The sequence below is a fragment of the Nicotiana tomentosiformis genome, chromosome 6, assembly GCF_000390325.3.
Source record: "Nicotiana tomentosiformis chromosome 6, ASM39032v3, whole genome shotgun sequence".
NCBI classification, from domain to species: domain Eukaryota; kingdom Viridiplantae; phylum Streptophyta; class Magnoliopsida; order Solanales; family Solanaceae; genus Nicotiana; species Nicotiana tomentosiformis.
In genome coordinates, this window is record NC_090817.1 from 62,607,466 (window position 1) to 62,635,347 (window position 27,882).

At 37.5% G+C, this 27,882-nt stretch overlaps 2 long non-coding RNA genes across 9 annotated transcripts in view; one reads left to right on the forward strand and one right to left on the reverse strand.

Moving 5' to 3' along the window:
• Positions 1-1,643: 1,643 nt before the first annotated feature.
• Positions 1,644-27,882, forward strand: part of LOC117278479 (uncharacterized) — a 35,008-nt gene continuing 8,769 nt past the window's right edge. For 3 of the 8 annotated variants that reach the window (XR_011408600.1, XR_011408599.1, XR_011408594.1), the window contains exons 1-2: positions 1,696-2,160; positions 11,199-12,720. This is a non-coding gene — a long non-coding RNA (uncharacterized lncRNA). Of the gene's footprint in view, positions 2,161-11,198; positions 12,909-15,334; positions 16,460-23,716; positions 23,781-24,277; positions 26,037-27,882 lie in introns of those variants that run through there. The other 5 variants (XR_011408596.1, XR_011408597.1, XR_011408598.1 and 2 more) reach the window with 5 other exon arrangements.
• Positions 6,232-16,990, reverse strand: LOC138893325 (uncharacterized). Its single transcript, XR_011408601.1, has 2 exons — positions 16,839-16,990; positions 6,232-6,283 (listed from the first exon to the last, which is right to left on the reverse strand). It is a non-coding gene; the product is annotated as an uncharacterized lncRNA (long non-coding RNA).

The following is a 27,882-nucleotide window of genomic DNA, read 5'->3' on the forward strand; positions in this document are numbered from 1 at the left end:
CAAGTAGCACATATAAATTACAACACCTAGGGGTTTTCCCTCTCACAGAGTTAGACAAGAGACTTACCTCGCTCCGAGTTCCATAACCGGCTCCAACACCGCTCTAACACCTCAAATTGGTGCCCATCTCTCCAAAACTAGTCAATCAATGTGCAAATCCATAAATATATACTCTAATACTCATTATAAATCAAATTATAATAATTTCCAACTCCGTTTGAAAAATCGAAAAAGCCGACCCTCAGGCCTACGTGCCCGGATTTCGAAAAATTTCTAAGATAAACATTACTCATAATATTACTAACTCAAATATATAACTTATTCCAATTCCATTCCCATATTCGTGGTCTAAATCAAAAAAATACCAATTTCTAGGTTTTTTCTTCAAAATCCCAAATTTTTACAAATTTCTATATTTAAATCCATATATATACCATGTATTTAACTTGAAATAGGTGGGAATCACTTACCTTGTGATTGATGCTGAAATTGGTGCTCCACAATCGCTCCAAGGTCGGTTCCCAAGGAGGAAATGAGATGAAAATGGCCAAATTCCCGTTTTAAAACTTCATTGCCCAGGTCCGTCTTTCTTCGCGTTTGCGGAAAGACCATCGCGATCGCGAAGGCCAAAAATGCACTGCCTCCAATTTCCTCTCCGCGTTCGGATCAGTTAGGCCGCGTTTGCGATGCCTTCATGCCCTACTGCTTCACGTTCGCGGTTGAAGCTCCGCGTTCGCGAAGGCTTAATGGCTCCAGGTCCCCCAGTCCTCTTCCTTCTTCGTGTTCGCGACCCCCGTGTTGCATTCGCGAAGGCTTTCCCAGCTTCTGCCTCATGTTCACGTCCACTGTCTCGTATTCGCGAAGGCCAAATCTCAGCTGCCCCAAAATTCCTTTTCACGAACGCATGAGATCCTTCGCGTTCGCGAAGGAGGAAACCAGACACCAGCACAGCAACTCCAAAGCATCCTAACTTGGTTCGAAACTATCCCGAAACACACCCGAGGCCCCCGGGACCCCGTCCAACCACACCAACCAGTCCCATAACATAACATAACATAACATAAACTTGCTCTAAGCCTCAAATCACATCAAACAACGTCAAATCTACAAGTTGCGCATCGATTCAAGCTTAATGAACCATTGAACTCCTAACTTCCACATTCGATGCCGAAACCTATCAAATCACGTCCGATTGACCTCAAATTTTACATACAAGTCATATTTGACATTATGGATGTGAGCATCTAGTTTTTGCCCCACATAGAAAATTACTTCTAAAAATAATCCAAAAATAATTTTAATAGTTTTTATGAATTTTAGAAGTTTTTCTTTATTTATTTTGCATTTATTCGCATTGTTTATGCATGTTAGGAATATCGTAAATCATAAAAATGTTCAAATCTTAATTTCATAGCAGTTTAGATTTTAAATTGTATTTTAGGATTTAATTATATTCTTAAATGCATTATATAAATACCTAAAAAAAAAACCCAAAAATGCATTCTTAGGTTAATTAATTAATTTGGTCATTAGTTAATTAGTGAATAAAATATATATAATAGTTTACCCACACAAATTGGATTTAATTGAAATTTGAATCCAAAGTGACTAATTTTGCAATTATTTCAAGCCTATTCCTTTAGAAGCCCAATCCACCCCATAGCCTGACCCATACTCTTCTCTTAAAACACCCATTTTCCCCACTCTCTTAAAGGGGACCCTAATTGTTTACCTCTTTCAAAGAGGAGAACGAACAGAATCAGACCCCCCTTACACGTAAAAATCCGAGCCGCCACCCCTGTTCTTCATTCTTCTCACCTCAGTCTCAGAGAAAGGCCACACTGACTCGGCAGAAAGAGAGACATCTTTTATCAAAAAAATAAAGGGAAAAATCTGGAGTTCTAGGAGAAAATATAGAAAAGAAACGAAAAAAAAATAAAAGGAAGAAGAGACAGAGTCGTTTTTTTTGCTTCTATTTTCACCGGTTAGCTTCACTTTTCTTCTGGGATTTGGAACAACTTTCAAGATGCTGGATCTGTTTGATTATGAGCTTGATTTTCTGATCACTGTCTCGATACGGTTGAAGATGAACTCCAATTTGTAGATCTCGCTTTTGTTTGGTTGCTGTCAGAGTTTATTTTGTTCCGGCTTCTAAACTAGGTACACATATACACCCGAGTTTCTTTTGTGTTTTAGTTGTGAGAATGAAATGAAATTTGGTTAAAATTCCTGTTGTGTGAATCTATATGTTAGCATGTTCGGATGTAATAAATGATAGATCTATGAATGCTAAATTAGCCGACTGTTCGTCTATCATAAAAGGAGAAATTGAGGCTATTGTTCACATGTGTTCAACGTACAATTAAATAGTATAAAAGACGGGCAGTATGGCAAGACATTACACGAATTGCTTGTTGGAGTTTGAGAATAAACCAGTGGTATATTTGGTAAACCAAGCAGATTTAAATTAATATACATAGTATCTGCGAATATTTATTGTGTTTTGAAGAAAGGTTAACACAAATTTTGTGTACAGTTGAATTTAGTTGTGTATGGATCCTACTGGATTAACTTTTAAAATCATTGTATGAATGTTAAGTTTAAACTAAAATGGAATGTTGAAAATCCTTGGCCAGGCCAATTCGTTTGGGCCAGTCTAAATAAACAACCTAACAGAACTCATTTGGATGCTGCTTAGGCCTGGATAAAGGCCCAGATGTCTTTCCTCTTATGACAATTAGGACTGAACCCGTGCACAGTCTCAAACCTTAGGAAATAATCATTAATGAATATTGTGGCTTGCTTTAGGCGTGATTATTAATAAATCATCGTGACTATGGGTACGGTTCCCGTGGCATGGTCACGATACGTAAATTCCAATTCGGGCGTGCATTTCATGTGACCCGACCATAACTTCAAATAATAATAATAATAATAAACATGTTGTAAGTCGCGGGTGCGTTTCACGTGACGCGATTTGCAATGTTTACAAAAACAACGAGTGCACAATATCGCGACTTGTTCAAATAAATTACATAAATACTAAAAGGCAATTAAATTAATTGAAAGCGGTTAGAAGTTAAAAATGCACAATAAGTCCTAAATATGTAATAAATCAGATAATTAGGCCAAGTATTAATTGTTAAGCGACCGTGCTAAAATTACGAAACTCGAGAGTGCCTCATACCTTCTTCCAAGTTAATAGAATTCCTTACCTGGTCTTCTGTGTTTGCGGACCAAAAAGAATAGAGTTAGTTTCCTCGATTTGGGATTTTAAAATAAACTGGTGACTTGAGACACCGTAAATTATTCCAAGTGGTGACTCTGATTAAATAAATAATTTTATTTTGAATAATATCACTTTAATTGGAAAAACTCCCAATCCCCTATCCCCTCGGGAAAAAGGAGGTGTGACAGCTCTAGCGACTCTTCTGGGGAACGAACCCAGAATCTCTAGTTCAGGGTTCAGAATTCGAGCTTAGAATAACTGTTATACTTGGCTTTCTTGTAATTGTCTGATATTACATGTTTGGGCCTAATGTGCTAAATACTGGTTTTTACCGCTTTGATATTGTTTGAACTGTATATAAAACTGTTACGAAACCCTTCTTCTCTCTGAGTCATCTAAATCTTCTAGGAAGTGCACGCTGGCGTGACTTCTTTTCTGTTAGTGTCATACCCTAATTTAGAACGAGGATCAGATCAGTTACAAAGCCGGATGATCTTTTGGTTACCGGTACGTTGCCCCCTCATGGCTCGAGTTGTCCGCTCGGGTAAGCCAGGTCTAGAACAATACACCCAGGATTTAAATTTAGAATGACATAACCTCATGCCTGATCCCTAGTAGGTACGTTTGTTTGCATCACGTGCATTTGACTTTGGGGACTCAACATAGGGGTTGGGTCCGTCTAGGACAGGTGTACCCAATTAAAAAGACCATCGTGATGCATTTTACGTGCTACTTGTGTATTTATTTATTTCGCCTTGCATGTTGACCGGCTTCTAGAATAGGGAAAGAAAATTAAAAAAAATCAAGAGTGAGGTAGGAGAGAAAATTCACCCGGTTTCGAAAATCCCAGTATCCCGAAACTCTGCCGAATTTTGAAGAAAAAAAAAATGAAAGAAAAAGTCATTTCGAAATAAGTCACATTTTTCTGTTGCGTCAAAGCTGGCCGAACTACGTGGGTCTGATTCTCACCGGATGTGAGATATGTAGGCAAACCTCATCGGTTCCGGCCTCAATTTTTAAAAATCCAAAAATATTTTTATTTAGTTTCTTCTTTAGAAGTCATTCCTTAGAAAATTCTAAATAAAAAAAAAATTAAAACCAAAAATATTTTCTTTCTTTTTAGAAGTCTTTCATTCAAAAAAGAAAATCAAATCAAAATTCAAATTTTTTTTCCTTCTTTAGAAGTCTTTCTCTAAAATAAAAATCGAAATTCAGAAAAAAATATTTTCTTTCTTCTTTAGAAGTCTTTCTTTTCATAAATTTTCAAAAAAAAAAAAAAAAAAAATCCAAAATATTTTCTTTTTAGAAGCTTTCATGGTCCGATTTTTAGAAAAAGTGAAAAAAAAGATTTCGTTTATTTAGTTCATTTCTGATCTTCCCGAACTACGCAAGATTCATGTTCTCATATGATACGTAGGCAACCCACATCAGGTTCGATCGAATGCTTTTGAAAAAAAAAAAGAAAAAAAAGAGTGACAAAAGAAAAAAAAAGAAAAGGAAAAAAGAGAGTGTTCATACTAACATGATTCTTGTTTTGAAATAAAAGCTAGTTAAAGGTGGTAGGTTTGTTGGTTTTCAATGGCGAGTCACAAAAATAATCCAGGATCCCTCAGAAATAAAAGCACTTTCTCAACCGAAGGAACAAGAACCACTATTGTTGATCCAACTAAGGTCACGAAAAGACAAGTAGACAAGTTGGTGATAAAATTGAGGCAAATGTTGGCTGACTTCTACCAGTTTGGAGCAATAGGACATGCTCTGCTTGGATGATCAGTGATGATAGGGAGATATGAGAATTCGTCCAAGTCGTTTGGCAAATTAATTAATGTGAAAATTCCCATGCTGTCAATCCTGAAATCCGACAGGCAATATGGGGAACGGTTTGATCAAAAGTCAAAATTTGAGTATTGAATCCAAAGCAATAAAAAGGATTGAATGTTGTGGTAGTGCTGATGTGCAAATTTGTGGCTAAGATGTCGCTTGATAATTGGAAAGTCACTCCTCTTTAGCAGGGAGGAGACTTGGTAACTTATTTTGTCGTCTTTTATGTTATCTGGGTTATCCAGGGTTGTAACCCAGATTTCAAGTTTGTTTGTCTTGTCGTCAAATCCTTCCATCCGTTTTTCAATAAAATATAATTTGTCCTTTTGAGTCATTCTATGTTTAATTCTTTTGCCGCTAGTTCTAGTGACATGACATGTGTGCAGAATTTTTGGCCAGATCTTATAAAACTGATTTAGTCTTGAACTGGTTAACTGAGAACAAGACACTTTTGAGGATGAATACACAGTCAAAACACTTTGGAATTAAGCTCGGTTCAAATTCATGTGGAACTAGAATTGTCATACCCGTGGGGTTAATGATCTTTACCTTCAAATCATTATGAAGGTTGGGTTTGAGGAAGAATTAATTGAAGTTTGGTGAAAAATTTGACATTAATGGATGAAAAGTGTCTTTTGACCACGACACACCAAGAAGACAGACATGTTCATCAATGCTGTGATCACGAAAGGATATATGTTTGGCGTTCTCGAGGCTGGGAGGCCCTTTTTTCGGCTATCCAAATACTTTATACCCTTCGCTACCCCTTTTGAGCCTGTGTTATTTTCTTTGACCACCCTCTTTTGGAATTAAGTTTCGAGTTAATAATCCAAAAATAATGAATAGAAAAGTCCATGCCCCAAGAGTACAAACTGGGGCAACTCTTAGAAAGTTCATGTGAAAAAAAAGGAAAAAATGAATAGTCAAAGGTCCATGCCCCTAGAAAATATAAGCTCGGGCAACTTGTTTTTAAAGAAAAAAGAAAATAAAAAGACAATGAAAAAGAGAGAAAGACGAAAAAAAATAGTTAGGTCAGATGTTTGAACTACGTTTGACCTGATTTCTTAAAAAAGGATACGTAGGCAGCCTTACACGGTTCGGTCTAACCAAATAAGAATTCAAAAAAATAAAAAATTAAAAAAAAAGAAAAAAAATCCCAGTATCTGAAACTAGGGCAAAGATTTTATTTCACTTTTGAAAGAGTCGATTCCAAGAGTTGTAAGTCTACAACCCCTCATTTTGAGTCTATTTTTAGCCTTCATGCCGACCTTTCTTTTCAACCCTATCCAAAAACCTTCCAAATAAAGATCTCCCGATATGCCTTCAAGAATGCCGAGAGATGCATGCAATGAGCAGCAGTTGCCACATGACATAGAACACTGTCAAGTTGTTCACAAAAGAAAATAAAAAGGGGAAAGAAAAAGAAAAAAAGAAAAATGAGAGAGTCTTACCAGTGAAAATTTCCATGGGCACTGTAAGGCGACAATAAGTAGAGATAAATAAATGAGAGAGACTTGTTGGTGAAAACCCCTCGGGGCACCACTAGTCGAAAGTGGGTCGTGAAGCTGATGCAAAGAATTGGCACGAACAAGCCCGACTTCAAAGGTCATAGGAATGGTAAAAGGAAAGATTAGACCAGTTTGATAGATCAGGCCGTTGAGTCCAAAATGCATGTCATGATCATTAAGGCTAGCTATTGAAAAAAAAACTCTTCCTTCTGTCCTTCTCGACAGGGGCATTTCTTGTTAATATTGTTTCTTCGCATCATTGTGTCTTTCACTCTGAGTCAGTACGTGTCAAAATAAGCAAGAAAAAATTTCAAAATCTGCTACCATCTTTTCAGTTGCACGAAGTAAATTTGGCCAGCACACTCAGGTGTTACAGTCAACATGCCTTGGGGATTCATGCAAAGGCTCCCCCAAAAGACTCTTGTTAGCCTACTTGGCTAAGCAAGCAAAGATAACCTCAAGGTTAATCAGGGACTCTCGATTCTCTCTGACAAACCAATTGCTCAAAAAGCAAGAAGCCATTCAAGATATTAGAAAAGGTCACCTAAGCAAAGATCTCCAGTTGGGATAAGGCTGATTGAGCCACAAACACAAATGACACTGGGAGCAAAACAGTCAGGGTTGATACAAAATGTAAAAGTCCCTTGAAAGCAACAACAGTCTCCAATGCAGCCAACTACCAATGTAGTTGGTCTTCCAATAGTTGGATGATCACAAAGCCAAGTCGCCTAAGATTCAAGGCCACAAACTGACCATCACTTTTAAAACTCATAAATTTTCTTTGTTTGAAATAGAACCAAAGCAGTACAAGGAAAGTGTTTCAAAAAAAGAAGAAGAGAAAAATGAAAAAAAATGAATAAAAGAAGAGAAAAAGAACCGACAAAGGGAAGTTTCTCAAATCTTTGCCTTTATTTGTCTTGTTAGAATGCATGAAATCATGCCATTGCTCTTTGCATTTTCCTCCTAGGGTAATACATCCTAGTGTGATGGATTTTCCTCCCAATAAAAATCTTAGTCTGATGAATCTTTCTCCTAAGATAATAAAACCTAGTCTGATGAACTTTTTCCTAGGATCGAAGTCTTAGTCTGATGAATTTTTCTCGTAAGATAAGAAAAACCTAGTCTGGTGAATTTTCTCCTAGGATAGAAATCTTAGTCTGATAAATCTCTCCTAAGATAACAAAAATAAAGACCTAGTCTGATGAACTTTCTCCTAGGATAGAAATCTTAATATGATGAATCTTTCTCCTAAGATAATAATAATAAAAAACTTAGTCTGATGAATCTTTCTTCTAGGATAAACGTCTTAGTCTGATGAATCTTTCTCCTAAGATAAGAAAACCTAATCTGATGAATTTTTTACTAGGATAGAAATTTTAGTCTGATAAATCGTTCTCCTAAGATATTAAAAAAAAAACCTAGTCTGATGAATCATTCTCCTAGGATAAACGTCTTAGTCTGATGAATCTTTCTTCTAAGATAACATAACAATAATAAGACCTAGTCTGATGAACTTTCTCCTAGGATCAAAGTCTTAGTCAGATGAATATTTCTCCTAAGATAATAAAGAAAAAACTTAGTCTGATGAATCTTTATCCTAGGATAAACGTCTTAGTCTGATGAATCTTTCTCCTAAGATAGAAAACCTAGTCTGATGAATTGTCTCCTAGGATAAAAATCTTAGTCTGATGAATCTTTCTCCTAAGATAAGAAAACCTAGTCTGATAAATTTTCTCCTACGATAAAAGTCTTAGTCTGATGGATTTTTCTCCTAAGATAAAAAGCCCTAGTCAGATGAATTTTCTCCTAGGATAAATGTCTTAGTGTGATAAATCTTTCTCCTAAGATAACAAAAAAAAAGAAAAAAAAACCTAGTCTGATGAATCTTTCTCCTAGGATAAACGTCTTAGTCTGATGAATCTTTCTCCTAAGATAAGAAAACCTAGTCTGATGAATTTTCTCCTAGGATAGAAATCTTAGTCTGATAAATCTTGCTCCTAAGATATGAAAAAAAACCTAGTCTAATGAATCATTCTCCTAGGATAAACGTCTTAGTCTGATGAATCTTTCTCCTAAGATAACATAACAATAATAAGACCTAGTCTGATGAATTTTCTCCTAGGATCGAAGTCTTAGTCTGATGAATATTTCTCATAAGATAATAAAAAAAAACCTAGTCTGATGAATTTTCTCATAGGATAGAAATCTTAGTCTGATGAATCTTTCTCCTAAGATAACAAAAATAAAGACCTAGTCTGATGAACTTTCTCCTAGGATTGAAATCTTAGTCTGATAAATCTTTCTCCTAAGATAATAATAATAAAAAACTTAGTTTGATGAATCCTTCTCCTAGGATAAACGTCTTAGTCTGTTGAATCTTTCTCCTAAGATAAGAAAACCTAGTATGATGAATTTTCTCCTAGGATAGAAATCTTAGTTTGATAAATCTTTCTTCTAAGATATTAAAAACAAAAAAAACCTAGTCTGATGAATCATTCTCCTAGAATAAACATCTTAGTCTGATGAATCTTTCTCTTAAGATAACACAACAATAATAAGACCTAGTCTGATAAACTTTCTCCTAGGATTGAAGTCTTAGTCAGATGAATTTTTCTCCTAAGATAATAAAAGAAAAACTAGTCTGATGAATCTTTATCCTAGGATAAACGTCTTAGTCTGATGAATCTTTCTCCTAAGATAGAAAACCTAGTCTGATGAATTTTCTCCTAGGATAAAAATCTTAGTTTGATGAATATTTCTCCTAAGATAAGGAAATCTAGTCTGATGAATTTTCTCCTATGTTAAAAGTCTTAGTCTGATGGATTTTTCTCCTAAGATAAAAAGACCTAGTCAGATGAATTTTCTCCTAGGATAAACGTCTTAGTCTGATGAATCTTTCTCCTAAGATAACAAAAAAAAAGAAAAAAAAAACTAGTCTGATGAATCTTTCTCCTAGGATAATCGTCTTAGTCTGATGAATCTTTCTCCTAAGATAAGAAAACCTAGTCTGATGAATTTTCTCCTAGGATAAAAATCTTAGTCTGATAAATCTTTTTCCTAAGATATTAAAAAAGAAAACCTAGTCTGATGAATCATTCTCCTAGGATAAATGTCTGTCTGATGAATCTTTCTCCTAAGATAACATAACAATAATAAGACCTAGTCTGATGAACTTTCTCCTAGGATCGAAGTCTTAGTCTGATAAATTTTTCTCCTAAGATAAGAAAAACCTAGTCTTATGAATTTTCTCCTAGGATAGAAATCTTAGTCTGACGAATCTTTCTACTAAGATAATAATATATAAAAAACCTAGTCTGATAAATTTTCTCCTAGGATAGAAATCTTAGTTTAATAAATCGTTCTCCTAAGATAAAACAACCTAGTCTGATGAATTTTTCTCCTTGGATACAAAGTCTTAGTCTGATGAATCTCTCCTATGATAAGAAAACCTAGTCTGATGAATCTTTCTCCTTGGATAGAAATCTTAGTCTGATGAATCTTTTTCCTAAGATAAGAAAACCTAGTCTGATAAATCTTTCTCCTAGGTTAGAAATCTTAGTCTGATGAATCATTCCCCTAAGATAAGAAAACCTAGTCTGATGAATCTTTCTCTTAGGATAGAAATCTTAGTCTGATGAATCTTTCTCCTAATATAAGAAGCCCTAGTCTGATAAATTTTCTCCTAGGATAAACGTCTTAGTCTGATGAATCTTTCTTCTAAGATAAATAAATCTTAGTCTGATGAATCTTTCTTCTAAGATAACAAAAAAAAGCCCTAGTCTGATGAATCTTTCTCCTAGGATAAACGTCTTAGTTTGATGAATCTTTCTCCTAAGATAAGGAAACGTAGTCTGATGGATTTTCTGCTAGGATAATTAAAAAAAAAGAGAGAAGAAATCTGGTTTGAAAAAAAAAATTGTTTGTTCACACCCTCAGAAAATAAGCGCCGGGGCAATTTGTTTAAAAGAATGATTTTCTCAACAAAAAAAATAAATATGAAAATGATTTTTCTCAAAAAAAAAAAGAAATAAAACCAAAAAAAAAATCCTTCTTGGTTCATTTTTGACATAGGGTTTCCACTCCCTAGTCTCTTTTCAAACATAGGGTCTTTACTCCCTAGTTGACTTTATTTTAGACATAGAGTCTACACTCCCTAGTCTCTTTTCTAACATAGGGTCTCCACTCCCTAGTTGATTTTTATTTTTAGATATAGGGTCTCCACTCCCTAGTCTTCTTTTCCAACATAGGGTCTCCACTCCCTAGTTAATTTTGTTTTAGACATAGGATCTCCACTCCCTAGTCTCCTTTCTAACATAGGGTATCCACTCCCTAGTTGATTTGATCTTAAATGCAGGGTACACCACTCCCTGATATCTTTGCCAATATAGGGTATACCATTCCCTGAGCGCATTTTTCCAACATAAGGTACACTAATCCGTAGTTGAGATATATTTTTGACAATAAGGGAACACCATCCAAAAAAAACATCAAATTCTCTCAGGGTACACCATTCCCGACCTTTTTATTGCTTTCAATAAAGAAGTAGTTTAGATTTTTGTTACAATAACTCACGAAATTTTTCTAGTGAAAACTGGGACAGAAAAATTTCATTTATTTGTTTTGTTTTGGTGTCTGAGCAGGTTTTACCTCGAGGTACAGGGTTCGAGATGACCAAAAGAAGAAATCTCAATATAGAATAAAAGAAAAGAAAAATAAGTTAATCCAAGACATGATATAAGTCACGAGCATGATATAAGTCACGAGCATTGCATTTTCCGTTTTAATTAGAAGAAGCCTTAGAAGAATGAACTAACACCTGCAGCTAGCAAACATCAAGATTCGGATCAAAGTTTGCATGAAGAACCAACTAAAGCTCAAGATAAAGCTTCAAAAGACTTATAGATATGAATCTTGTAACTCGTAGCTAGTAGGCTTGTTTAGTTTTTTTTTTCATTTTGATTTTGGTGTAATAAGAAGCTCAGCAAGCAGTAACAATAGCAACAACAGTGAAATCACAGCTATTCGGTAGTCCCAGCTACCAAAATTCTCAGAACTACATTGACCTGATTTCTTTATAGCTAAAGGTTATGTAGGCAACCTCTAAAGCAAGGTTTGGTCAAAGATTTTCAAAATGCTTCCCATGGAGTATCAAACGGGCAAATATTATTCATGATTGCTCACTTTATCTTTTCCAGAAAACTCTTCATGTTTTCGAGCAAAGAGGGGCAGCTGTGAGCACCTAATTTTTATCCCACATATGAAATTACTCCTAAAAATAATCCAAAAATAATTTTAATTATTTTTATGAATTTTAGAAGTTTTTCTTTATTTATTTTGCATTTATTCACATTTTTATGCATGTTAGAAATATCGTAAATCATAAAAAGCATAAAAATGTTCAAATCTTAATTTCATATCATTTTAGATTTTAAATTGCATTTTAGGATTTAATTACATTGTTAAATGCATTATATAAATATCTAAAAAAACCAAAAAATGCATTCATAGGTTAGTTAATTAATTAGGTCATTAGTCAATTAGTGAGTAAAATATATATAATAGTTACCCACACAAATTTGATTTAATAAAAATTTGAGTCCAAAGTGACTAATTTTTCAATTGTTTCAATCCTATCCCTTTAGAAGCCCAATCCACCCTATAGCCTGGCCCATACTCTTCTCTTAAAATACCCATCTCTCCCACTTTCTTAAAGGGGGACCCTAATTTTTCACCTCTCTTTCAAAGAGGAGAACGAACAGAATTAGACCCCCCTTACACGTAAAAATCCAAGCCGCCACACCTGATCTTCATTCTTCTCACCTCACTCTCAGAGAAAGGCCACACTAACTCGGCAGAAAGAGAGACATATTTTATCCAAAAAATAAAGGGAAAAATCTGGAGTTCTAGGAGAAAATATAGAAAAGAAACAAAAAAAAGGAAAGGAAGAAGAGACAGAGTCATTTTGTTTTTGCTTCTATTTTCACCGGTTAGCTTCACTTTTCTTCTGGGATTTGGAACAACTTTCAAGCTGCTGGAGCTGTTTGATTATGAGATTGATTTGTTGATCTCTGTCTCGATATGGTTGAAGCTGAGCTCCAATTTGTAGATCTCGCTTTTGTTTGGTTGCTATCAGAGTTTGTTTTGTTCCGGCTTCTAAACTAGGTACACATATACACCCAAGTTTCTTTTGTGTTTTAGTTGTGCGAATGAACTGAAATTTGGTTCAAATTCCTGTTGTGTGAATCTATATGTTAGCATGTTCGGATGTAATAAATGATAGATCTATGAATGCTAAATTAGCCGACTGTTTGTCTATCATAAAAGGAGAAATTGAGGCTATTATTCACATATGTTCAATGTACAATTAAATAGTATAAAAGACGGGCAGTATGGCAAGACATTACGGGAATTGCTCGTTGGAGTTTGAGAATAAACCAGTGGTATATTTGGTAAACCAAGCAGATTTAAATCAATATACATAGTATCTGCGAATATTTGTTGTGTTTTGAAGAAGGGTTAACACAAATTTTGTGTACAGTTGAAATTAGTTGCGTATGGCTCCTACTGGATTAACTTTTAATATCATTGTGTGAATGTTGAGTTTAAACTACAAATGGAATGTTGAAAATCCTTGTCCAGGCCAATTCGTTTGGGCCAGTCTAAATAAACAACCTAACAGAACTCATTTGGATGCTGCTTGGGCCTGGATAAAGGCCCAGATGACTTTCCTCTTATGACAATTAGGACTGAACCCGTGCACAGTCTCAAACCTTAGGAAATAATCATTAATGAATATTGTAGCTTGCTTTAGGCGCGATTATTAATAAATCATCGTGACTATGGGTACGGTTCCCGTGGCATGGTCACGATACGTAAATTCCAATTCGGGTGTGCATTTCATGTGACCCGACCATAACTTCAAATAATAATAATAATAAACATGTTGTAAGTCGCGGGTGCATTTCACGTGATGCGATTTGCAATGTGTACAAAAACAACGAGTGCGCAATATCGCGACTTGTTTAAATAAATTCCATAAACACTAAAAGGCAATTAAATTAATTGAAAGCGGTTAGAAGTTATAAATGCATAATAAGTTCTAAATATGTAATAAATCAGATAGCTAGGCCAAGTATTAATTGTTAAGCGACCGTGCTAAAACCACGGAACTCAGGAGTGCCTCACACCTTCTCCCGGATTAATAGAATTCCTTACCCGGTCTTCTGTGTTCGCGGACAAAAAAAAAATAGAGTCAATTTCCTTGATTTGGGATTTTAAAATAAACTGGTAACTTGAGACACCGTAAATTATTCCAAGTGGTGACTCTGATTAAATAAATAATCCTATTTTGAATAATTTCACTTTAATTGAAAAAACTCCCAATCCCCTATCCCCTCGGGAAAAAGGAGGTGTGACAGCTCTGGCGACTCTTCTGGGGAACGAACCCAGAATCTCTGGTTCAAGGTTCAGAATTCGAGATTAGAATAACTGTTATACTTGGCTTTCTTGTGATTGTCTGATATTACATGTTTGGGCCTAATGTGCTAAATGCTGCTTTTTAATGCTTTGATATTGTTTGAACTGTATATAAAACTATTACGAAACCCTTCTTCTCTCTGAGTCGTCTAAATCTTCTGGGAAGTGCACGCTGGCGTGACTTCTTTTCTGTTAGTGTCTTACCCTAATTTAGAACGAGGATCAGATCAGTTACAAAGCCGGATGATCTTTTGGTTATCGGTACGTTGGCCCCCCCGGCTCGAGTTATCCGCTCGGGTAAGCCAGGTCTAGAACAATACACCCAGGATTTAAACTTAGAATGACAAAACCTCATGCCGGATCCCTAGTAGGTACGTTTGTTTGCATCACGTGCATTTGACTTTGGGGACTCAATATAGGGGTTGGGTCCGTCTAGGACAGGTGTACCCAATTTAAAAGACCATCCTGATTCATTTTACGTGCTACTTGTGTATTTATTTATTTCGCCTTGCATGTTGACCGGCTTCTAGAATAGGGAAAGAAAATCAAAAAAAATCAAGAGTGAAGTAGGAGAGAAAATTCACCAGGTTTCGAAAATCCCAGTATCCCGAAACTCTGCCGAATTTTGAAGAAAAAAAAATGAAAAAAAAGTCATTTCGAAATAAGTCACATTTTTCTGTTGCGTCAAAGCTGACCGAACTACATGGGTCTGATTCTCACCGGATGTGAGATATGTAGGCAAACCTCATCGGTTCCGGCCCCAATTTTTAAAAATTCAAAAATATTTTCATTTAATTCCTTCTTTAGAAGTCTTTCCTTAGAAAATTCCAAATAAAAAAAAAATTAAAACCAAAAATATTTTCTTTCTTTTTAGAAGTCTTTCATTCAAAAAAGAATATCAAATCAAAATCCAAAAATATTTTTTTTTTCTTCTTTAGAAGTCTTTCTCCAAAATAAAAAAATCGAAATTCAGAAAAAAAATATTTTCTTTCTTCTTTAGAAGTCTTTCTTTTCATAAATTTTCAAAAAAAAATCAAAATCCAAAATATTTTCTTTTTTAGAAGCTTTCATGGTCCGATTTTTAGAAAAAGTGAAAAAAAAGATTTAGTTTATTTAGTTCATTTCCGATCTTCCCGAACTACGCAAGATTCATGTTCTCACATGATACATAGGCAACCCACATCAGGTTCGATCGAATGCTTTTGAAAAAAGAAAGAAAAAAAAAGAGTGACAAAAGAAAAAAAAGAAAAGGAAAAAAGAGAGTGTTCATACTAACATGCTTCTTGTTTTGAAATAAAAGCTAGTTAAAGGTGGTCGGTTTGTTGGTTTTCAATGGCGAGTCACAAAACAATCCAGGATCCCTCAGAAATAAAAGCACTTTCTCAACCGAAGGAACAAGAACTACTATTGTTGATCCAACTAAGGTCACAAAAAGGCAAGTAGACAAGTTGGTGATAAAATTGAGGCAAATGTTGGCTGACTTCTACCAGTTTGGAGCAATAGGACATGCTCTGCTTGAATGATCTGTGATGATAGGGAGATATGAGAATTCGTCCAAGTCATTTGGCAAATTAATTAATGTGAAAATTCCCATGCTATCAATCCTGAAATCCGACAGGCAATATGGGGAACGGTTTGATCAAAAGTCAAAAATTGAGTATTGAATCCAAAGCAATAAAAAGGATTGAATATTGTGGTAGTGCTGATGTGCAAATTTGTGGCTAAGATGTTGCTTGATAATTGGAAAGTCACTCCTCTTTAGCAGGGAGGAGACTTGGTAGCGTATTTTGTTGTCTTTTATGTTATCTGGGTTATCCAGGGTTGTAACCCAGATTTCAAGTTTGTTTGTCTTATCGTCAAATCCTTCCATCCGTTATTCAATGAAATATAATTTGTCCTTTTGTGTCATTCTATGCTTAGTTCTTTCGCCGCTAGTTCTAGTGACATGACATGCGTGCAGAATTTTTGGCCAGATCTTATAAAACTGATTTAGTCTTGAACTGGTTAACTGAGAACAAGACACTTTTGAGGATGAATACACAGTCAAAACACTTTGGAATTAAGCTCGGTTCAAATTCATGTGGAACTAGAATTGTCATACCCGTGGGGTTAATGATCTTTACCTTCAAATCATTATGAAGATTGGGTTTGAGGAAGAATTAATTGAAGTTTGGTGAAAAATTTGACATTAATGGATGGAAAGTGTCTTTTGACTACGACACACCAAGAAGACAGACATGTTCATCAATGGTGTGATCACGAAAGGATACTATGTTTGGCGTTCTCGAGGCTGTGAGGCCCTTTTTTCGGCTATCCAAACACTTTATACCCTTTGCTACCTCTTTTGAGCCTGTGTTATTTTCTTTGACCATCCTCTTTTGGAATCAAGTTTCGAGTTAAAAGTCCAAAAATAATGAATAGAAAAGTCCATGCCCCAAGAGTACAAACTGGGGCAACTCTTAGAAAGTTCAAGTGAAAAAAAAAGAAAAAAAAGAATAGTCAAAGGTCCATGCCCCTAGAAAATATAAGCTCGGGCAACTTGTTTTGAAAAAAAAAGAAAATAAAAAGACAATGTAAAAGAGAGAAAGACGAAAAAAAAATAGTTAGGTCAGATGTTTGAACTACGTTTGACCTGATTCCTTAAAAAAGGATACGTAGGCAGCCTTACACGGTTCGGTCTAACCAAATAAGAATTCAAAAAAATAAAAAATAAAAAAGGAAAAAAAATCCTAGTATCTGAAACTGGGGCAAAGATTTTATTTCACTTTTGAAAGGGTCGATTCCAAGAGTTGTAAGTCTACAACTCCTCATTTTGAGTCTATTTTTAGCCTTCATGCCGACCTTTCTTTCCAACCCTATCCAAAAATCTTCCAAATAAAGACCTCCCGATATGCCTTCAAGAATGCCAAGAGACGCATGCAATGAGTAGCAGTTGTCACATGACATAGAACACTGTCAAGTTGCTCACAAAAGAAAAAAAGGGGAAAGAAAAAGAAAAAAAGAAAAATGAGAGAGTCTTACCAGTGAAAATTCCCATGGGCACTGTAAGGCGACAACAAGTAGAGATAAATAAATGAGAGAGACTTGTTGGTGAAAACTCCTCGGGGCACCACTAGTCGAAAGTGGGTTGTGAAGCTGATGCAAAGAATTGGCACGAACAAGCCCGACTTCAAAGGTCATAGGAATGGTAAAAGGAAAGATTAGACCAGTTTGATAGATCAGGCCGTTGAGTCCAAAATGCATGTCATGATCATTAAGGCTAGCTATTGAAAAAAAAAAACTCTTCCTTCTATCCTTCTCGATTGAGTCCAATTTGAATTGTTACCTTATTTTTATTTTATTTTTTTAATTTTTTTTAAAACTCCACATTTGTTGGAGTTTTGTCCTAAAAATCTACACTTGTTATCTAATGGTTATGCCACCGTCACGACCCAAAAATCCACCGTAGGCGTCGTGATGGTACCTAGTCTCTAAGACTAGGTAAGCCAATTACTAATAACGATTAGAAAAATATTTTACAATGATAATTTGAAACAGAGTCTAATATGAATACCGAAACAAAAGCGTAATAAGCCTATGCGGCAATAATCATAACAACCTTCCAAGATTTGGTAATATAGAGTCACGAACTCTAGCTAAGTACATGGAAAGATCTCAAAGATCGAAATACAATACTATTCAAATAAAAAGCTGACAGTATAATGAAAGGAAAGAACCCCAAGGGACTGCGATGACCAAGCAACTCTACCTTGAATCCTCGCGACCAATATTCTAACTCTGCCCGAGTCCGATATCTCCAATACCTGGCTCTACACAAAAATATGCAGAAATGTAGTATGAGTACACCACGGTCGGTACCCAGTAAGTATCAAGACTAACCTTGGTGTAGTAGTGACAAAGTACAAGTCAAGACACTCACTAGACAAAATAACCTGTGCAATATAGAAGTATAAAGCTAATAATGAAAGCATAAATCAGTAAATGGAAACAAGAATCAACAAGTGATATAAACATTAAATCAATAAGAACAATATGAAGTATCATTAAACCAAATAAGGAACACAAAGGACAACCAATTAATCAAGCCGTTCTAACATAAGTTTCACAACGAAATCACTCTGTGATACCTCATCTCATAATTACAAGTCACGGGTCTCAACCCACCATCCTATGGTCAAGGCACCTTGTGCCCACATTTCAAATCACAACCGCACGGACAACTCACGTGCCAATATCTCAATCGGCCCAGCATGATCACGGGCTCACATTCACAATCCGTCCGACGTGGTCACAGGCTCACAATCACAACCCACCCGACATAGTCACAAGCTCACAATCATAATCCGCCTGGCATGGTCACATGCTCATAATTACAATCCTCCCGACGTGGTCACATGCTCAATATCAACATGAAAACCGATAATACAAGAACACATGGGCATAATTAATAAATGTCAAGTTTCATACTCCTGAATTAGTATAAGTGGCATGCTACGGTGTATGCTTGTGTGAGTATACTACTGTAGCCCAAGTCAACAAGTAATATCAAAGACATCGAGTAGCTCATCGAAGCAACACAACAAATCATGTACGGTGTATGACATACACAAGGAAAAGCACATCATCACACCAAAATCACCAACACAATGTCCCCAAGCCATCACACATCATCCCTGACATTGCCACCCTTATATCTCCGATAGCCACCGGTATCACTCTGCCCTGACAATATCATTAGCCACCCATATCACTCTGCCCCGATAATATCATTAGCTACCCGTATCACTCCGATAGCCACTCGTATCACTCTGTATAATAGCCACCCTTATCGCTCCGTCCGGACAATAACACAATAGCCACCCCTATTACTCCATACATTCAACAACAGTGAGGTGTCACCCTTATGCCCTACATAAAAACAACGGTGAAATGCAACCCTTATACTCCGCATAACAACAACAATCCACACAATAATTCACATGTGATAACATCACAGTAACACGACATATCAACTTGTATTACAAGTGCCCATAGGCCACAACCTTTCCAAAGATCCAACAATATCAATATTTTCACAATAAATAGCCCACGGCTCAATACAATGTGTATAGAATCTCAATAACAACAAAATGAACGGGAAAGTAACTCAACAAGGAACAACACCCCCTTTAAACACAACTTTAATTAAAATAGATTAATGACTTTCGATAACCTCAGTCCCAATTAATTGTTCAAGGATAAACTCAATAGTGAAAGTATTTCTATGAAATGACAAACTTCGGATTCTAGTGTATGAATACGCTAACAATGAAAGAGATGGCATGAACTAGCACTACGTCTAAATGCATGAGAATAACCCAACAACAAAAGGATATCATGTAACAACAATTTCAACTAAGAGTAACTCCACAATCAAAGAAATCATATAATGATAAAAGTGATAACAACTTCAAATAAAGCATATAAGAGCAAACTCAACAAGTAAAGAATGTGACATGTAACGACAACTTCAAATAAAGCATGTGATAGTAGACATGCCGAATAAAAGATATAACATGTGCTAACAATTTCAAATACTACATGAAAGAAGCCTAAGAGTCTAAGCCAGTTAATTTTTCACATATAAGCCTGAGTACGTACTCGTCACCTCGTGTACATGACTTTCACACGACACAAATAGCACAAATGACTCAAATCCTATGGGGTAGTTCGCCCACACAAAGTTAAGCAAGATACTTATCTCAAAGAAGCTAAACTGATACTCTAAAATGACCTTCTCGTGTGAAACAACCTTCAGACAGTTCAAATCTAGCCAGAATAACTTAATATCACAAATAAAAACCATAGAAAATAATTTCGGATAATAAAGCTTCTATCTTTAATGAAAACTAAAAAGTTGACCCAAAAAGTCAACTCCGGGCTCATACCTCAGAACCAGATAAAATTCACAAAATCTGAACACCCATTCCGATACGAGTCCAACCATATCAAAATTATCCAATTCCGACATCAAATCGGCCTTCAAATCCTCATTTTATATTTTTGAAAGTGTACACAAAATTTCTCATTTTCTCCCATTCAAATCACTAATTTAATGTTAAAAATAAAGATGGAATCACGAAATATAATTAAATCCGAATAAAAAACACTTACCCCAATCTAAAGTATGAAAATTCCCTTCAAAATCGCCTAAATCCGAGCTCCATAGCTCAAAATATGATAAAATGACCAAAACCTTCGAAATAGATTACTTTAAACACTGCTCCAGAGGTACCCTTGGCGATCACGGTCACCAACATTGTGATCACGATTCAAAAATTTTTAGCACAAATTTTACCCTTCGCGATCGCGGCCATTTCCCCACGATCGCGATGAACAAATTCCCATTACCATTCCCAAATGCTTCTCAGATAGTCTATAGTGTAACAGCCATGTGTTTTGGTACAAAACTCCAAATGACAAACAATTTGATTTTTTGAAAACTAGACTCAAAGAGCTCGTTGGGCGCCATCACGACCTTTAAGGAATTTTGGGCCGTGATAGCTTGGTATCAAAGCTCTAGGTTCACGTGGGTCTCACGAGTCATGATCAAGTCTAGTAGAGTCTTGCGGATCAGTACGGAGACGTCTATACTTATCTTTGAGAGGCTACAGGGCTGTTAGGAGCACTTTCCTTCTTGATTCCTCGTCGTGCAATTTGATTCCATCAAGGCTTATGCCTTCATTTCCTTCTCACTCACTCTTACACAATGTTGAGCGCTTGTTATTAATGGGGCATCGAAAAGTTGCAGTGGTACTACAGATGTAGTAACGAGACTTGATATTTTCGAGCGTGGTGGAATTCTCGATTGTGATATGGTATCGTCGTCCTTGTTGGACGCATTAAGGCTCACCGGTGTTATGGTCTTCTTGATTTGCCTTCGGGGTATGGTGTGGTAAAATAGTATCTAAGAAGCAGTTGTCAGAGATAGCAGTGTGTAGCAGTTTTAGAATCGAATCGGTGTTTCGAATGTTAATGGCTCAAGAAAGATGACGTTCGAGGAGGCTTAGAGTTGGAAGCAATTTATTAGTTCAGGTGCTACAAAGATGAATTTTTATTTGATGCAACATTTGGGTAGTGAAGGATGAGAAAGGACATGGCGAGAGGTGTCTCGCGGTGGTTGAATTAGTAGCAAGTCAAGTATGAAAAGCAGAGGTCAAAAAGTTGCTTAAAGGAGATGGTTTAGCCGAAGTGGGAGTGACAGAGTAGCATATGGATTATGTGATAGGATAGCCACTTGCCTTGAGAAAAGTTCAGAGCGATTTGGGAATCATGGTGGACAATGACTAAGTCTAAAAAATTCATTTGGGACAATGGCTACTTGTAACGACACGACCGGTCATTTTGCTTTATAGATTACTGTTCCCCTAAATAAGACTCCTCGTATGTGCTTTTACTGTTTTACGATTTGCCGGGATGCTTAGTTCGGGATTTGGAAGGGTTCAGGTTATAATCACAACACTTAGTTCCTTATTATTGGCTTAAAAGGGTTAAGTTTGACTTGGGTCAACATTTGCAGTAAATGACCTCGGAAGCGGGATTTGACGGTCCCAATAGGTTCGTATGATGATTTTAGACTTGGGCATATGTTCGGATCGGGTTTTGGATGACCCGGGAGTGTTTCGACACTTAATATTAAAAGTTGGCACATTAAAGGTTTTTCAAGTTTTTTAAATTTGGTTTGAAGTTGGTTTTGGTGTTATCGAGATATGTTTGGGATTTCAAGATCGAGAATAGTTCCGTATGGTGATTTAAGATTTGCACGCAAAATTTGGTTTTATTCTAACTAGTTTAAGTATGATTCAGCGCGTTCAGAGAGAGTTGGAAGAACTTGAAGTTCATAAGTTGATTCGATTTGGTTTGGAGTGTGATTCTTAGTTTTGGTGTTGTTTTCGTTGTTTCGAGAGGTCGAGTAGGACTGTCTTATGTTTACGAACATGTTTGTATGTTTAGGCGGGGCCCCGGGGGCTCGGGTGCCATTCGGACGATGTGCGGACCAAGTTTGGACATAATAGAACTGCTGGTGCACCAATTGTGGTGCGTCCGTACCTGCGAGATCTTGGCCGCAGGTGCGAACTCACAGGTGCGAGAGTTTGACCGCAGAAGTGGCCTGGCGTGGACTACCCAGTGATCACAGAAGCGAGGCAGGGACCGCACCTGCGAAGGCGCAGGTGCGAGGAAGGCGATCGCAGAAGCGGGGAAGGTCATAGGTGCGACGCGTACGCCGCAAAAGAGGGCTCGCAGAAGCGAGCCGTTGTCCGCAGAAGTGAAAGAGGCAGAACTGGGCTTGGTCCACACCTGCGAGGTTTTGTCCACAGAAGGGGAGCCGCAGGTGCGAAAACCGCTGGGCAGTGAGGTTCATTTAAGTCGGGAATTGGGCCATTTTTGACTTATTTCTTTCATCTCTTGGGCAATTTTTGAGCTTCTTTGATCGGGATTTTCACCTAGATATTGAAGGTAAGTAATTTCTATCCAACGTAAGTTAAATACATAGATTATGGATAGATTTTAACATGTAAAATTGTGAAAATTATGGGTTTAGTTGAAAAACTTAGGTTTTAATAAAATTGGGATTTAACCACGAAAATGATTATGGAATTGGGTGAAAATGATATATTTGAGTTCGTGAGGTTATGGGAAACAACTATCTTCCAAAATTTCCAGAATCCGGGCTCGTGGGTGAATTTTAAGAATCTTCCAATTAGGGGTGGGTAATTACCCCAATAGTTAAATTATGAACTTTTGAGTATATATTGATTTATTTATATAATATTTGGCTAATTTCGGGTTGTTTGGCACCAAGTTGAGGATTTAGAGCGTATTTGTGGACCGGAAGTGATCTTGAGAATGAGGTAAGTCTCTTGCCTAACCTTGTAAGAGGGAACCCATCCCCTTAGGTGTATTGTTTTTATTGTGAATTACTTGTGTGGGGAGCTACGTATGCACTAGGTGACGAGAGTCTGTGCGTAGCTATATTCTATGAGATGTCTGGGTAGTCTTAGATTTACATCATGCTTTAATTGTACGGTCATGCTCGTTGTGCATATTAATTATCTTAAATAAAGCTGAGACTAGAGATTTTAAAGTTGAAAACTTCCAAGTTAGATTTCTTAATTGGGGAAAGCATTGAGGAATACTTAATAACTCTATGAAATCCATGTCCTCTAGCATCGCAAGTAGTTCCGCGAGTGAGGTAAACTTATCTATTCTCATGGGAGTGGGTCGTTCGCCTCGGCAGTGTAATAGATGCATCTATGGTTCATGCCGTTCGACCCTCGGCAGTGCACGCAATATTTTGGATCAGGTTCCGTGATAATTCTCGAAATCCGATTACACTTGATATTATGTTATGGCTTGAGAGGTATAATTTATTTAATAACTGGAAGTGATTTGGAACTAGTATGTGTTAGATGCAGAATTTGGAATTTATTATCAGTTAAAGAATCAATTATTCACTGCTTCTTATTGTGTTATCATTGTTATTTCCATATTCCATAACTGTTTAGAGTTTCTGCATTTTATTGTTGGCCATAGTAAGTGTCAATGTCGACCCCTCATCACTACTTCTTCGAGGTTAGACTGGATACTTACTAGGTACATGTTGTTTATGTACTCACACTACACTTCTGCACTAATCGTGTAGGATCTGAGGAAGGTGTATCTGGGAGTCATTCCGGCGCGCACTCCCGATACCCCGAGGCTTAGTGGTGAGCTGCTTTCGAGTCCTTTCTGCAGCACCTAGAGTCTCTGTTTTGTATTTATTTTCTGTCTACTCTATTTTAGACAATAGTTTAGTATTTTGTATATTCTACTAGTAGCTCATATACTTGTGACACCAGGTCTTGAAATTATGCTAGTAGGCATTTGATGGTTTTTGAGTATTTTATACACCACACTTGTTAAATATAAATCAACTATTTTGAAATTGTTAAAAAGAATAAATACATGGCTAGTTAACCGTTGGCTTGCTTAGCGGCGACGTTGGGCGCCATCATGGCCTATAGGGGAAATTGGGTGGTATTAGAGCACTAGGTTCACATAGGTCTCACAAGTTATGAGCAGCCCTAATAGAGTATTGCGGATCGATGTGAAGACGTCCGTACTTATCTTCGAGAGGCTATAGGGTGTTAGGAAACTACTCTTTCTTCATCTCCTATCGTGTAGTTGATGTTGTGCTAAGTATCTTTCTCTTATTCTCTCACAGATGGTGAGAACGCGCGCGACATATGTACCCGACCATGGAAGAGCTGCTCCCCTGTTGCTAGAGGCCGAGGCAAAGACAAGGGGATGGCTCCAGCTCATGGTAGAGGACGGGGACATCCTAGAGTTGCTCCAGTTGTGCCACCAGTGGGTCCAGTGGAGGATACGACTATTGAGGAGTAGGGCGAGGTACCTACAGCGGAGCCAGCCCCAACGGATTTCATGTCCGCACAAGGATTCCAGGAGGTTATGGGCCGTATGATGCGGTTCATTGATTCTATGACTCAGGTTGGTTTATTTCCAACAGACCCAACCACATCTCAGGTATGAGGGGGAGCACAGACCCCTACCGTTCAGGCTCCTGGGCATGTAACTGCCATATCAGACACCGGGTGCACTACCCATGGGCGGAGCCCAGCTAGTTGCAACAGCCATACCCGCTTTCAGACCAGCTACGGCCGGCGAGCTGCAGAAGCTATTGGATAGATGGACCATGCTACATACTCCTATTTATGGAGGTGAGCGACATGAGGATCCCCAAGACTTTATTGATCGTTGCAGGGACAGACTGCACAAAAAGAGGATATTGGAGTCCCACCGGGTGTACTTTACCACTTTTCAGCTTGAGGGCAGGGCCCGTAGGTGGTGGCAGTCATATCTCCTCTGTAGACCAACAGGTTCTCCTCCCTTGACTTGGGACCAGTTCATACGTATATTTCTGGATAAATATATTCCACCCTCTCAGAGGGAAGAGTTGTGATTTCAGTTCGAGCAGCTCCAGTAGGGTCAGATGTCAGTGACCGAATATGAGGAGAGATTCTCTAAGTTGTCTCGCCATGAACTTATGATACTTCCCACCGATGCAGAGAGTGTGCAGAGGTTTGTTAACGGTTTGCACTCTTATATCCAGTCCACTATGGCCCGAGAGGTTGAGATGGGGACTTCTTACGAGCTAATTGTGGAGATAGCTCGGAGGATCGAGGGTGTTCGTCAGCGGAGCCGAGAGCAGGTGCCGAGGGACAAGCGATTCCATTATTCTGGAGGGTTCAGTGGTGCTCCGTATGGGGGAAGAGGTCAGTTTGGGAGGGGTCAGTCTAGCAGGCCCACATATCCAGCACCGCCGCCTTCTCGGGGTGCTCCAGTGCGGCCCTATTTCAGCACCATGCTACAGAGTTCCTACCACCCACCAGCTATTAAGGGTTCCTCAAGTGGGTATTCAGGCCATCAGGGTCAGACTTCATGTCAGCAGTCCACCATTCCGAGGGGTTGTTATGAGTGCGGGGATCCTGGCCACATGAAGAGGTTTTATCCCAGACTTCAGGGCAAGGTAGTACAACCGGGTCATTAGCCTATTATTACAACACCAGCCGCCGCACCAGCCGTCCGGCCTGCCAAAGGCATAGGGCAGGTGGGTAGGGGCCGTCCTAGAGGTGGAGGCTAGTCAGGTGGAGTCCAGTCAATTGGCGCTCCAGCTAGGTTCTATGTTTTTCCAGCCAGACCAGATGCAGTGGCTCAGATGCCGTGATCACATGTATTATTTCTGTCTGCAGTAGGGATGCTTCGGTACTATTTGATCCAGGGTCTACATATTCATATATTTCATCTCTGTTTGCTCATTTCCTAGGTGTTTCTCACGAGTCCTTGGATATTCCTGTATATTTGTCCACACTAGTGGGCGATTCTGTTGTGGTGGATTGAATCTACGGGTCATGTATTATGAGTTTCTGTGGTTATGAGACTAGTGCAGATTTTCTGTTGCTTGATATGACCAACTTTGAAATTCTGTGCATTGCATTTGATGTCTAGAACTTGCCCCGTGTATTTGCAAAGCGAAATAGTAGTTTTGTTCAGTTTTGGAAGTGATATAGGCATTTTTTGTTGAGCCCGATATATATAGTTTACCCGCCTAATTGTTATGTAACGTAGTTAACCCCTTTGAGCCTGTAATCCTGTTTCTTTAGCAACCACATTACAAGCCTTACCCATTCGTTTGAATTAACCATCTATTTGAACCTGTTCACCTCTCATAAGCACTTGAATTGATATGAACTTTGTAAAGGTTAAAGTGTGGGGTGGATGGTGGGGCTTTTGATTGGAACTAATGAAATAAGGAGAAAGATGCACTGTGTTGAAAAAACAAAAGTCACTTGAATTGAAAAAGAAAGAAAAAAGAATATAGTTATATTGTTGTGAATAATATTCCTTTGGTGGCTTTTGATGTAATTGTGCTTAAAGAAGTATGGGGTAATATATATTTATGTGAAAGTAGAGTTATGGTTTTACATAAGTGTGGGGTTTTAACTGTTAAAGTGTATGTATTAAAGTGCTTAGGGAGGTGTAGTCACTCTTATATCTAAATGTATCATATCCGTCCCACAGCCTACATTACAACCAAATAAAGTCCTACTTGATCCGAGACTGAATGAGCTTGATTAGTAGAGTAGTACACTACGGGCAAGCCTATGGTACATCTTTTGTGGCATATGAATAGTATTTCTGAGAGTGAGTGAATATTTTCTATCTTGAGTTCCTAAGTGTTCTTAAAATTTATTGTGTGGAACTACTCTCTTTTGTTGTGTGAGGGCACTTGATTCATGAGGGAAAGGTAATGTCAGTGACCTCTATGTTAGGGTAAGTGGGTGAATTGTGAATAATGCATGGTACTTGTGAGTCAAATCTTGAGGTGAAGATGTTACGCTTTTGTGCTTAGTCTATTTCAAATATTATTGGTGTGATGAGTTAGGAGAATTATTTAAAAAGGTCGTGTCTATATAAATTGTAGTTTGATTGCTCGAGGACGAGCAATGGTTTAAGTTTGGGGTGTTGATGATAGGTTATAATTCCGTATTTTAGTCGCTTATTACACTCTAATATACTGCACTTTAGTTGAGTTTGAGCTTTAATCGCTAGTGTTTTGCACTAATTGGGTATTTTATGCCTTGTAGGAGTGATTCCTAGATATGTAGATATTATGTAATGAATTCAAGTAATTTGGAGCTTTTAAGTCTGATTAAAAGCCCAAGAAATTAAGCCGGTATCGTGTTCGGGGATCAATGGATGATAGTTTAGAACGAACGAAGAATCGAGCAGGCATATTGCGCACTGTCTAGTACAATGTACATAACTTTTGATGGTTAGAAAGATAATTTAAAGGGCTACAACTTGTAGGTTTTATGTTGTTTCAAATTCCTAACAGAGCAGGGTGAAATATGTGCGTCCAGTGCGCATCCGCGCACTGACCGCGCATATGGGGCAGAAAGTGTGAAAAGTGCGCGGCCAAGTGCGCGGCCGCGCATGTCCAGTCCGGCAAAAGTGTCCTTTTTTGCGTAGGAGAAGGTATAATTATTTGGGCACGACCCTACTTGGTATATATACATGAAAAACAGTATTTTGAGACTTAAACACCACTTTAGGATAAGACAACACCCAAGGAGGTAAGAATACGCTAGGATCAAGGAGGAAGATTTAACCACGAGTTTTTCCCCTTCTTCTTCCTACTTTTCATTGTTAGTTATGACTTTTAGTATTGTAGTCTTACATACTATTATGAGTAACTAATTAATTATCTAGAGTTTTGATGAAACCTCTTGGAGGATAAATTCTTGTTAT